The following is a 14,555-nucleotide window of genomic DNA, read 5'->3' on the forward strand; positions in this document are numbered from 1 at the left end:
ACCAAGGTATCAATCCAGTAGGAGGCTACGCGCGAGTCCCTCGCACCTACACAAAACAAATAAATCCTCGCAACCAACGCGATAAGGGGTTGTCAATCCCTACACGGTCACTTACGAGAGTGAGATCTGATAGATATGATAGGATAACATTTTTGGTATTTTTATGATAAAGATGCAAAGTAAAATAAAAGCAAAGTAAAAAAGCAATGGAAATAACTGAGTATTGGAAGATTAATATGATGAAGATAGACCCGGGGGCCATATGTTTCACTAGTGGCTTCTCTCAAGAGCATAAGTATTTTACGGTGGGTGAACAAATTACTGTTGAGCAATTGACAGAATTGAGCATAGTTATGAGAATATCTAGGTATGATCATGTATATAGGCATCACATCCGAGACAAGTAGACCGACTCATGCCTGCATCTACTACTATTACTCCACTCATCGACCGCTATCCAGCATGCATCTAGAGTATTAAGTTCATAAAAACAGAGTAACGCCTTAAGCAAGATGACATGATGTAGAGGGATAAATTCATGCAATATGATAAAAACCCCATATTGTTATCCTCGATGGCAACAATACAATACGTGCCTTGCTGCCCCTACTGTCACTGGGAAAGGACACCGCAAGATTGAACCCAAAGCTAAGCACTTCTCCCATTGCAAGAAAGATCAATCTAGTAGGCCAAACCAAACTGATAATTCGAAGAGACTTGCAAAGATAACCAATCATACATAAAAGAATTCAGAGAGGATTCAAATATTGTTCATAGATAAACTTGATCATAAACCCACAATTCATCGGTCTCAACAAACACACCGCAAAAAGAAGATTACATCGAATAGATCTCCACGAGAGAGGGGGAGAACATTGTATTGAGATCCAAAAAGAGAGAAGAAGCCATCTAGCTACTAACTATGGACCCGAAGGTATGAGGTAAACTACTCACACTTCATCGGAGAGGCTATGGTGTTGATGTAGAAGCCCTCCGTGATGGATGCCCCCTCCGGCGGAGCTCCGGAACAGGCCCCAAGATGGGATCTCGTGGGTACAGAAGGTTGCGGCGGTGGAATTAGGTTTTTGGCTCCGTCTCTAATCGTTTGGGGGTACGAAGGTATATATAGGAGGAAGAAGCACGTCGGTGGAGCAACGTGGGGCCCACAAGGGTGGAGGGCGCGCCCTGGGGGGGGGGGTAGGCGCGCCCCCTACCTCGTGGCCTCCTCCTTTATTTCTTGACGTAGGGTCCAAGTCTCCTGGATCTTGTTCGTTCTGAAAATCACGTTCCCGAAGGTTTCATTCCGTTTGGACTCCGTTTGATATTCCTTTTCTGCGAAACTCTGAAATAGGCAAAAAACATCAATTCTGGGCTGGGCCTCCGGTTAATAGGTTAGTCCCAAAAATAATATAAAAGTGAATAATAAAGCCCAACAATGTCCAAAACAGTAGATAATATAGCATGGAGCAATCAAAAATTATAGATACGTTGGAGACGTATCAAGCATCCCCAAGCTTAATTCCTGCTCGTCCTTGAGTAGGTAAATGATTAAAACAGAATTTTTGATGCGGAGTGCTACTTGGCATAATTTCAATGTAATTCTTCTTAATTGTGGTATGAATATTCAGATCCGAAAGATTCAAGACAAAAGTTTAATATTGACATAAAAATAATAATACTTCAAGCATACTAACAAAGCAATTATGTCTTCTCAAAATAACATGGCCAAAGAAAGTTATCCCTACAAAATCATATAGTCTGGCTATGCTCTATCTTCACCACACAAAGTATTTAAATCATGCACAACCCCGATGACAAGCCAATCAATTGTTTCATACTTTTGACATTCTCAAACCTTTTCAATCTTCACGCAATACATGAGCGTGAGCCATGGACATAGCACTATATGTGGAATAGAATGGTGGTTGTGGAGAAGACAAAAAAGGGAGAAGATAGTCTCACATCAACTAGGCATATCAACGGGCTATGGAGATGCCCATCAATAGATATCAATGTGAGTGAGTAGGGATTGCCATGCAACGGATGCACCGGAGCTATAAGTATATGAAAGCTCAACAAAAGAAACTAAGTGGGTGTGCATCCAACTCGCTTGCTCACGAAGACCTAGGGCATTTTGAGGAAGCCCATCATTGGAATATACAAGCCAAGTTCCATAATGAAAAATTCCCACTAGTATATGAACGTGACAAAATGAGAGACTCTCTATCATGAAGATCATGGTGCTACTTTGAAGCACAAGTGTGGTAAAAGGATAGTAACATTGTCCCTTCTCTCTTTTTCTCTCATTTTTTATTTTATTTTATTTGGGCCTTTCCCCCTTTTTTATGGCCTCTTTTTTTCGTCCGGAGTCTCATCCCGACTTGTGGGGGAATCATAGTCTCCATCATCCTTTTCCTCACTTGGGACAATGCTCTAAAAATGAAGATCGTCACACTTTTATTTTCTTACAACTCAACAATTACAACTCGATACTTAGAACAAAATATGACTCTATATGAATGCCTCTGGCGGTGTACCGGGATATGCAATGAATCAAGAGTGACATGTATGAAAGAATTATGAATGGTGGCTTTGCCACAAATACGATGCCAACTACATGATCATGCAAAGCAATATGACAATGATGGAGTGTCTCATTATAAACGGAACGGTGGAAAGTTGCATTGCAATATATCTCGGAATGGCTATGGAAATGCCATGATAGGTAGGTATGGTGGCTGTTTTGAGGAAGGTTTATGGTGGGTGAATGATACCGGCGAAAAGTGTGCGGTATTAGAGAGGCTAGCAATGGTGGAAGGAAGAAAAGTGCGTATAATCCATGGACTCAACATTAGTCATAAAGAACTCATATACTTATTGCAAAAATCTACAAGTTATCAAAGCAAAGTATTACGCGCATGCTCCTAGGGGGATAGATTGGTAGGAAAAGACCATCGTTCGCCCCCGACCGCCACTCATAAGAAAGACAATCAATAAATAAATTATGCTCCGACCTCATCACATAACGGTTCACCATACGTGCATGCTACGGGAATCACAAACTTTAACACAAGTATCTCTCAAATTCACAACTACTCAACTAGCATGACTCTAATATCACCATCATCATATCTCAAAACAATTATCAAGCATCAAACTTCTCTTAGTATTCAACACACTCATAAGAAAGTTTTTACTAATCTTTAATACCAAGCATATTAGGATTATTTAAGCAAATTACCATGCTATTTAAGACTCTCAAAATAATCTAAGTGAAGCATGAGAGATCAATAGTTTCTATAAAACAAATCCACCACCGTGCTCTAAAAGATATAAGTGAAGCACTAGAGCAAAACTATATAACTCAAAAGATATAAGCGAAGCACATAGAGTATTCTAATAATTTCCGAATCATGTATGGCTCTCTCAAAAGGTGTGTAAAGCAAGGATAATTGTGGTAAACTAAAAAGCAAAGACTCAAATCATACAAGACGCTCCAAGCAAAACACATATCATGTGGTGAATAAAAATATAGCTCCAAGTAAAATACCGATGGAAGTAGACGAAAGAGGGGATGCCTTCCGGGGCATCCCCAAGCTTTGGCTTTTTGGTGTCCTTAGATTATCTTGGGGGTGCCATGGGCATCCCCAAGATTAGGCTCTTGCCACTCCTTGTTCCATAATCCATCTAATCTTTCACCCAAAACTTGAAAACTTCACAACACAAAACTCAACAGAAAATCTCGTGAGCTCCGTTAGCGAAAGAAAACAAAAGACCACTTCTATTGGTGTTAAACCTACTGTATTCCAACTTCTCTATGGTTTATAAACTATTTTACTAGCCATAGATTCATCAAAATAAGCAAACAACACACGAAAAACAGAATCTGTCAAAAACAGAACAATCTGTAGTAATCTGTAGCTAACGCAAACTTCTGGAAGTCCAAAAAATCAGCCAAAATAGGACGACCTATACAATTTGTTTATTGATCATCAGCAATTGGAATCAATATTTTATAACGTTCTGGTGATTTTTAACAATTGTTTTCGTGAACAGAAAGTTTCTGGAAATTACAGCAAGATCAAATAACTATCATCCAAGAAGATCCTATAGGTTTAACTTGGCACAAACACTAATTAAAACATAAAAACGCATCTAACCAGAGGCTAGAACAAATATTTATTCCTAAACTGAAGCAAAAAGCAAAAAAAAACTAAAAATAAAATTGGGTTGCCTCCCAACAAGCGCTATCGTTAAACGCCCCTAGCTAGGCTTTGATAATTCTAACGATGCTCACATGAAAGATAAGAATTGAAGCGCAAAGAGAGCATCATGAAACACATGACAAACACATCTAAGTCTAACATGCTTCCTGTGCATAGGCATCTTATAGGCAAACAAATTATCATAGCAAGCAAAAATTAGCATATGCAAGGAAGCGGAAAGAAACAATAGCAATCTCAACATAACGAGAGGTAATTTAGTAGCATGAAAATTTATACAACCATATTTTCCTCTCTCATAATAATTACATGTAGGATCATAAGCAAATTCAACAATATATCTATCACAAAACATATTCTTAACACGATCCACATGTATGCAAAGTTGACACTCTTCCAAAATAGTGGGATAAACATAAAATAAAGTCACGACCTCTCCAAACCCACTTTTATTAAAAATACCATAAGATTGAACATTCTCCAAATATGTTGGATCTAAAGTTAACACTCTTCCAAACCTACTTTCAATATTATTGCAAACACTATTATCAATCTCATATTCATCACGGGGATTAAATAAATTTTTAAGATCATAAGAAGAATCACCTCAATCATGATCATTGCAACAAGTAGTAGACATAGCAAAAATAGCATCCCCAAGCTTAGGGTTTTGCATATTATTAGCACAATTGACATCAAGAGAATTTATAGTAACATCATTGCAATCATGCTTTTCATCGAAGGAACTACCAAGTATGGGTGCAATAGCAACGATCTCATGTTTAACATAAGGAACTATAGCAAATTCATCGTCATAAATATTGGCATCATGGCCACAAAAATAGCAAGCATCATGTTTATCAAGGGATATTTCAATCAAATCATCGGAATCATCATTATCTATAGATTCATGCATATCATTATTTTCTTCCAAAGCAACGGTCATTCTCTCAATAAATTCTTTGACATAGACATTATGAGCATAATTTTCATAGCAATATTTAAGTATGTCAAAATTTTCTGATTCAGAAAGAGTAATATCATACTTTTCAATCAAAGAAGCAACTTCATAAGCACCCTTAAAAGCAACAAATTCTTCAATTTTTCGATATCATAGTAACTATAAACACCCTTTGCATAAGAAGATAAGATTTCATTTTCATTAAACTCACATAAGTAAGGAAGGTGTTTTTTAGGTTCTTAGAGCAACAAGTAAAATTATAAATTTCACAAAGATTCCAAGCATAGCACATCAATTTGTTTATTTGATTCCATAAGAGTCTCCCTTTTTCAGACAAACGGTGACGCACAAAATGAGCATGCTCATCTAAAGATTTCCCATCAACTAGGCTAGTTGGGGTTTCAGCACGAGCGCATAAGGATCGAAGATGATCCAAGTAGAACACTTTAAGTGGATCCATATCAATAGATTTTTAGCAAGCAAAGATGCAAGCAAATAGAAGGCACATGGAAACACAAACAATAAGCCATACGGGAAGAAGGCGAAGAAAAGGCGAATAAAACGGCAAGGGTGAAGTGGGGGAGAGGAAAACGAGAGGCAAATGGCAAATAATGTAATGCGGGAGATAATGGTTTGTGATGGGTACTTGGTATGTTGACTTTTGCGTAGACCTCCTCGGCAACGGCGCCAGAAATCCTTCTTGCTACCTCTTGAGCACTGCGTTGGTTTTCCCTTGAAGAGGAAAGGGTGATGCAGCGAAGTAGCGTAAGTATTTCCCTCAGATTTTGAGAACCAAGGTATCAATCCAGTAGGAGGCTACGCGCGAGTCCCTCGCACCTACACAAAACAAATAAATCCTTGCAACCAACGCGATAAGGGGTTGTCAATCCCTACACGGTCACTTACGAGAGTGAGATCTGATAGATATGATAGGATAATATTTTTGGTATTTTTATGATAAAGATGCAAAGTAAAAAGCAACAGAAATAACTGAGTATTGGAAGATTAATATGATGAAGATAGACCCGGGGGCCATAGGTTTCACTAGTGGCTTCTCTCAAGAGCATAAGTATTTTACGGTGGGTGAACAAATTACTGTTGAGCAATTGACAGAATTGAGCATAGTTATGAGAATATCTAGGTATGATCATGTATATAGGCATCACATCCGAGACAAGTAGACCGACTCATGCCTGCATCTACTACTATTACTCCACTCATCGACCGCTATCCAGCATGCATCTAGAGTATTAAGTTCATAAAAACAGAGTAACGCCTTAAGCAAGATGACATGATGTAGAGGGATAAATTCATGCAATATGATAAAAACCCCATCTTGTTATCCTCGATGGCAACAATACAATACATGCCTTGCTGCCCCTACTGTCACTGGGAAAGGACACCGCAAGATTGAACCCAAAGCTAAGCACTTCTCCCATTGCAAGAAAGATCAATCTAGTAGGCCAAACCAAACTGATAATTCGAAGAGACTTGCAAAGATAACCAATCATACATAAAAGAATTCAGAGAAGATTCAAATATTGTTCATAGATAAACTTGATCATAAACCCACAATTCATCGGTCTCAACAAACACACCGCAAAAAGAAGATTACATCGAATAGATCCCCACGAGAGAGGGGGAGAACATTGTATTGAGATCCAAAAAGAGAGAAGAAGCCATCTAGCTACTAACTATGGACCCAAAGGTATGAGGTAAACTACTCACACTTCATCGGAGAGGCTATGGTGTTGATGTAGAAGCCCTCCGTGATGGATGCCCCCTCCGGCGGAGCTCCGGAACAGGCCCCAAGATGGGATCTCGTGGGTACAGAAGGTTGCGGCGGCGGAATTAGGTTTTTGGCTCCGTCTCTGATTGTTTGGGGGTACGTAGGTATATATAGGAGGAAGAAGTACGTCGGTGGAGCAACATGGGGCCCACGAGGGTGGAGGGCGCACCCTGGGGGGTGGCCGCGCCCCCCTACCTCGTGGCCTCCTGGAAGCTTCTCTTATGTAGGGTCCAAGTCTCCTGGATCTTGTTCATTCCAAAAATCATGAACTTAGTCTAAAATCTTTACAATATGTCTTGTAGATCAAATGGCCCACGCTAATGTTGCCCTCAACTTCAACGCGTTCCTAGAGAAAACCAAGCTGAAAGATGATGGTAGCAACTATACGGACTGGGTCCGGAACCTGAGGATCATCCTCATAGCTGCCAAGAAAGATTATGTCCTAGAAGCACCGCTAGGTGAAGCACCCATCCCAGAGAACCAAGACGTGATTACTCCCTCGTTCAGTGCGGCATGCTTTACAGCTTAGAATCGGGGCTCCAAAAGCGTTTTGAGCAACACGGAGCATATGAGATGTTCGAAGAGCTGAAAATGGTTTTCCAAGCTCATGCCCGGGTCGAGAGATATGAAGTCTCCGACAAGTTCTTTAGTTGTAAGATGGAGGAAAATAGTTCTGTCAGTGAGCACATACTCAAAATTTCTGGGTTACACAACCGCTTGACTCAGCTGGGAGTTAATCTCCCGGATGACGCGGTCATTGACAGAATCCTTCAGTTGCTTCCACCGAGCTACAAGAGCTTTGTGATGAACTTCAATACGCAGGGGATGGAAAAGACCATTCCTGAGGTATATTCAATGCTGAAATCAGCGGAGGTAGAGATCAAAAAGGAACATCAAGTGTTGATGGTGAATAAAACCACTAAGTTGAAGAAAGGCAAGGGGAAGAAGAACTTCAAGAAGGACGGCAAGGGAGTTGCCGCGTCCGGTAAGCCAGTTGCCGGGAAGAAGCCAAAGAATGGACCCAAGCCTGAGACTGAGTGCTTTTATTGCAAGGGAAGTGGTCACTGGAAGCGGAACTGCCCCAAGTACTTAGCGCACAAGAAGGCCGGCAACACCAAAGGTATATGTGATATACATGTTATTGATGTGTACCTTACCAGCACTCGTAGTAGCTCCTGGGTATTTGATACCGGTGCGGTTGCTCATATTTGTAACTCAAAGCAGGAGCTGCGGAATAAACGGAGACTGGCAAAGGACGAGGTGACGATGCGCGTCGGGAATGGTTCCAAGGTCGATGTGATAGCCGTCGGCACGCTACCTCTACATTTACCTACGGGATTAGTTTTAAACCTCAATAATTGTTATTTAGTGCCAGCTTTGAGCATGAACATTGTATCAGGATCTCGTTTAATTCGAGATGGCTACTCATTTAAATCCGAGAATAATGGTTGTTCTATTTATATGAGAGATATGTTTTATGGTCATGCCCCGCTGGTTAATGGTTTATTCTTAATGAATCTCGAACGTAGTGTTACACATATTCATAGTGTGAATACCAAAAGATGTAAGGTTGATAATGATAGTCCCACATACTTGTGGCACTGCCGTCTTGGTCACATTGGTGTCAAACGCATGAAGAAGCTCCATGCAGATGGACTTTTGGAGTCTCTTGATTATGAATCATTTGACACGTGCGAACCATGCCTCATGGGTAAGATGACCAAGACTCCGTTCTCCGGAACAATGGAGAGAGCAACCAACTTATTGGAAATCATAAATACTGATGTGTGCGGTCCAATGAGTGTTGAGGCTCGCGGTGGCTATCGTTATGTTCTCACTCTCACTGATGACTTGAGTAGATATGGGTATGTCTACCTAATGAAACACAAGTCTGAGACCTTTGAAAAGTTCAAGGAATTTCAGAGTGAGGTTGAGAATCAACGTGACAGGAAAATAAAGTTCTTACGATCAGATCGTGGAGGGGAATATTTGAGTCACGAATTTGGCACACACTTAAGGAAATGTGGAATAGTTTCACAACTCACGCCGCCTGGAACACCTCAGCGAAATGGTGTGTCCGAACGTCGTAATCGCACTCTATTGGATATGGTGCGATCTATGATGTCTCTTACCGATCTACCGCTCTCATTTTGGGGCTATGCTTTAGAGACTGCCGCATTCACTTTAAATAGGGCTCCGTCGAAATCCGTTGAGACGACACCGTATGAATTATGGTTTGGGAAGAAACCTAAGCTGTCGTTTCTAAAAGTTTGGGGATGCGATGCTTATGTCAAGAAACTTCAACCTGAAAAGCTCGAACCCAAGTCGGAAAAATGCGTCTTCATAGGATACCCTAAGGAAACCATTGGGTATACCTTCTACCTCAGATCCGAAGGCAAGATCTTTGTTTCCAAGAACGGGTCCTTTCTGGAGAAAGAGTTTCTCTCGAAAGAAGTAAGTGGGAGGAAAGTGGAACTTGATGAAGTACTACCTCTTGAACTGGAAAGTAGCGCAGGTCAGGAAGATGTTCCTGTGGTGCCTGCACTGACTAGAGAGGAAGCTAATGATGATGATCAAGGTACTTCAGATCAAGTTACTACTGACCTTAGTAGGTCCACAAGGACACGTTCCGCGCCAGAGTGGTATGGCAACCCTGTCCTGGAAATCATGTTGTTAGACAACGGTGAACCTTCGAACTATGAAGAAGCAATGGCGGGCCCAGATTCCGACAAATGGCTAGAAGCCATGAAATCCGAGATAGGATCCATGTATGAAAACGAAGTATGGACTTTGACTGACTTGCCCGATGATCGGCGAGCCATAGAAAATAAATGGATCTTTAAGAAGAAGACGGACGCGGATGGTAATGTGACCATCTATAAGGCTCGACTTGTCGCTAAGGGTTATCGACAAGTTCAAGGGGTTGACTACGATGAGACTTTCTCACCCGTAGCGAAGCTGAAGTCCGTCCGAATCATGTTAGCAATTGCCACATTCTATGATTATGAGATATGGCAAATGGACGTCAAAACGGCATTCCTTAACGGCTTTCTTAAGGAAGAATTGTATATGATGCAGCCGGAAGGTTTTGTCGATCCTAAGAATGCTAACAAGGTATGCAAGCTCCAGCGCTCCATCTATGGGCTGGTGCAAGCATCTCGGAGTTGGAACATTCGCTTTGATGAAATGATCAAAGCGTTTGGGTTTACACAGACTTATGGAGAAGCCTGTGTTTACAAGAAAGTGAGTGGGAGCTCTGTAGCATTTCTCATATTATATGTGGATGACATATTATTGATGGGAAATGATATAGAATTCTTGGAAAGCATAAAGGCCTACTTGAACAAATGTTTTTCAATGAAGGACCTTGGAGAAGCTGCTTATATATTAGGCATCAAGATCTATAGAGATAGATCAAGACGCCTCATTGGTCTTTCACAAAGTACGTACCTTGACAAGATATTGAAGAAATTCAATATGGATCAGTCCAAGAAGGGGTTCTTTCCTGTATTGCAAGGTGTGCAATTGAGCACGGCTCAATGCCCGACCACGGCAGAAGATAGAGAAAAGATAAGTGTCGTCCCCTATGCCTCGGCCATAGGGTCTATTATGTATGCCATGCTGTGTACCAGACCTGATGTAAACCTTGCCGTAAGTTTGGTAGGAAGGTACCAAAGTAATCCCGGCATGGAACACTAGACGGCGGTCAAGAACATCCTGAAGTACCTGAAAAGGACTAAGGATATGTTTCTCATTTATGGAGGTGACGAAGAGCTCGTCGTAAAGGGTTACGTCGATGCTAGCTTCGACACAGATCTGGATGACTCTAAGTCACAAACCGGATACGTGTATATTTTGAATGGTGGGGCAGTAAGCTGGTGCAGTTGCAAGCAAAGCGTTGTGGCGGGATCTACATGTGAAGCGGAATAAATGGCGGCCTCAGAGGCAGCACAAGAAGCAATCTGTGTGAAGGAGTTCATTACCGACCTAGGAGTTATTCCCAATGCGTCGGGCCCGATGACTCTCTTCTGTGACAACACTGGAGCTATTGCCCTTGCCAAGGAGCCCAGGTTTCACAGGAAGACCAGGCATATCAAGCGTCGCTTCAACTCCATTCGTGAAAGTGTTCAAAATGGAGACATAGATATTTGTAAAGTACATACGGACCTGAATGTAGACGATCCGTTGACTAAACCTCTCCCTAGAGCAAAACATGATCAACACCAGAACTCTATGGGTGTTCGATTCATCACAATGTAACTAGATTATTGACTCTAGTGCAAGTGGGAGACTGTTGGAAATATGCCCTAGAGGCAATAATAAAATGGTTATTATTATTTTTCCTTGTTCATGATAATTGTCTATTGTTCATGCTATAATTGTGTTATCCGGAAATCGTAATACATGTGTGAATACATAGACCACAACATGTCCCTAGTGAGCCTCTAGTTGACTAGCTCGTTGATCAACAGATAGTCATGGTTTCCTGACTATGGACATTGGATGTCATTGATAACGGGATCACATCATTAGGAGAATGATGTGATGGACAAGACCCAATCCTAAGCATAGCACAAAGATCGTGTAGTTCTGCTAGAGCTTTTCCAAATGCCAAGTATCATTTCCTTAGACCATGAGATTGTGCAACTCCCGGATACCATAGGAGTGCTTTGGGTGTGCCAAACGTCACAACGTAACTGGGTGGCTATAAAGGTGCACTACGGGTATCTCCGAAAGTGTCTGTTGGGTTGGCATGAATCAAGACTGGGATTTGTCACTCCGTATGACGGAGAGGTATCTCTGGGCCCACTCGGTAATGCATCATCATAATGAGCTCAATGTGACCAAGTGTTTGGTCACAGGATCATGCATTACGGTACGAGTAAAGTGACTTGCCGGTAACGAGATTGAACAAGGTATTGGGATACCGACGATCGAATCTCGGGCAAGTAACGTACCGATTGACAAAGGGAATTGTATACGGGATTGATTGAATCCTCGACATCGTGGTTCATCCGATGAGATCATCGTGGAACATGTGGGAGCCAACATGGGTATCCAGATCCCGCTGTTGGTTATTGACCAGAGAGTCGTCTCGGTTATGTCTGCATGTCTCCTGAACCCGTAGGGTCTACACACTTAAGGTTCGGTGACGCTAGGGTTGTAGAGATACTAGTATGCGGTAACCCGAAAGTTGTTCGGAGTCCCGGATGAGATCTCGGACGTCACGAGGAGTTCCGGAATGGTCCGGAGGTGAAGAATTATATATAGGAAGTCCAGTTTCGGCCATCAGGAAAGTTTCGGGGGTCACCGGTATTGTACCGGGACCACCGGAAGGGTCCCGGGGGTCCACCGGGTGGGGCCACCTATCCCGGAGGGCCCCATGGGCTGAAGTGGGGAAGGGAACCAGCCCCTGTTGGGCTGGTGCGCCCCCCTTGGGCCTCCCCTGCGCCTAGGGTTGGAAACCCTAGGGGTGGGGGGCGCCCCACTTGACTTGGGGGGCAAGTCCCCCCCCCTTGGCCGCCGCCCCCCCTTGAGATGGGATCTCAGGGGGCCGGCGCCCCCCTGGACCCCTATATAAAGAGGGGGGAGGGAGGGCAGCAGCACCCAAGCCCTGACGCCTCCCTCTCCCTCCCGTGACACATCTCCCTCCTCCCGCAGCGCTTGGCGAAGCTCTGTTGGAATCCCGCTGCTTCCACCACCACGCCGTCGTGCTGCTGGATCTCCATCAACCTCTCCTCCCCCCTTGCTGTATCAAGAAGGAGGAGACGTCACTGATCCGTACGTGTGTTGAACGCGGAGGTGCCGTCCGTTCGGCGCTCGGTCATCGGTGATTTGGATCACGACGAGTACGACTCCATCAACCCCGTTCACTTGAACGCTTCCGCTCGCGATCTACAAGGGTATGTAGATGCACTCTTTTCCTCTCGTTTCTAGAAGACTCCATAGATTGATCTTGGTGATGCGTAGAAAATTTTAAATTTCTGCAACGATCCCCAACACAGGAGGAAAGATATCCAACCTTTAATTGATAAAATCCTTAAAAGGATTGCTGGATGGAGGGGCAATCTTCTTTCATATAGAGGGAGGCTGATCCTGATCCAGTCTTGCCTAGCTAGCATCCCTATTTACCTCCTTTCCTTCTTTAAATTCCCCAAATGGGCTCTGGACCTTATCAACACTCAAATGGCTCACTGCCTTTGGAGTGATTTTGAAGGAAACAGAAAACTTCACTTAGCCAATTGGGGGATGATCTACATGAAAAAGGAGTATGGGGGGCTAGGTATCCCAAACCTGAAAGAGGTCAATATGTGCCTTCTTGGATCTTGGTTCAAGAGGTACATCCAGGGGGATGGGAAACTTTGGAAAAAGTAATTGATGGTAAGTATAACACCAGCTCACCAAACATCTTTACGAGCTCCTCCACCAATACTTCCATCGTTTGGAAAGGGGTCACTTCTGTGATCAAAAGCATCAAGTTTGGGTACAGGTTATGGGAAGATACTTGGATAGGCACAGCTCCCCTTGCTGTGCAATTTTGGGATCTTTACCTCATTTGTGAGGAGAAAAATGTTACTATTCAATCCATTTGGGATGGGGATACTCTCAAATATACTTTTAGAAGATCCTTTTCCCCACCTATGATGGAGAAATGGTACGAGCTTTTAGAAGTAGCCAAAAGTATTACCTTCTCTGATGACACAGATGCCCTGGTCTGGCAACTAGAAAACAATGGTGTTTATTCAACTAGTTCTCTTTACTCTGTCATTAACTTCAGAGGGGTGCAACCAATCTTCATTCCTGTGGTTTGGAAACTGGCTGTTCCCCCCAGAATCCACATGTTTCTGTGGCTTCTGGGCTACAATAAGCTTATGACTAAAGATAACTTACTTAAAAGACATATTGATAAAGGCAAAGAATGCCTCTTCTGCGCATGTGATGAAAGCATCACTCACCTATTCGTTGATTGTGTGGTAGCCTCTGCTATCTGGAACACCGTGCAAAGTTTCTTTAAGAAACCAGACACCCTTGCTTATGAGTCTGTAGCGAAACTATGGGTTTCTAATAAGAAACATTTAGTTTTAAACATGATTAATGCTGCAGTTCTTTGGTGCATCTAGAAATATAGAAACGGCATGATTTTTGATTTTCTTTCCTGGACTGATATCAAACAGATAGGGTGGAGGATCCTGAAGACACCAAGATCATGGATGATTCTTCTGCCGGCTCAACAAAAGGGGGTGCTGGAGGCCTTCTTAACTCACCTGCTGCTTTTCCTCAAGCAACCCCTGAGGATAAAAAGTGGGCAACCTCACTAGACGCGCAAGCTTTCCTGGGAGGTCTCAGTCTATCTGACTGTGAAGAACTAGCGTCTCCCACCAACGGGAAGAAAACAGAGAAGCACAACCTTCTCAGCCCGATTTCAGTCATGGAGGAAGGGATGCGGTCTCCATCCCCAGGGGTAGCACCGATGAAAAGGATCAAGAAGACAACGTCTCCGGGCCCTTTGGACACTAAGTTGCAAATCGTGATGTAATAGTCTCTAGGTTATGTTCATCGCGCCCTTGAACTATGCTTCCTG

Source organism: Triticum aestivum, chromosome 1D (genome assembly GCF_018294505.1).
Source record: "Triticum aestivum cultivar Chinese Spring chromosome 1D, IWGSC CS RefSeq v2.1, whole genome shotgun sequence".
NCBI classification, from domain to species: Eukaryota; Viridiplantae; Streptophyta; class Magnoliopsida; order Poales; family Poaceae; genus Triticum; species Triticum aestivum.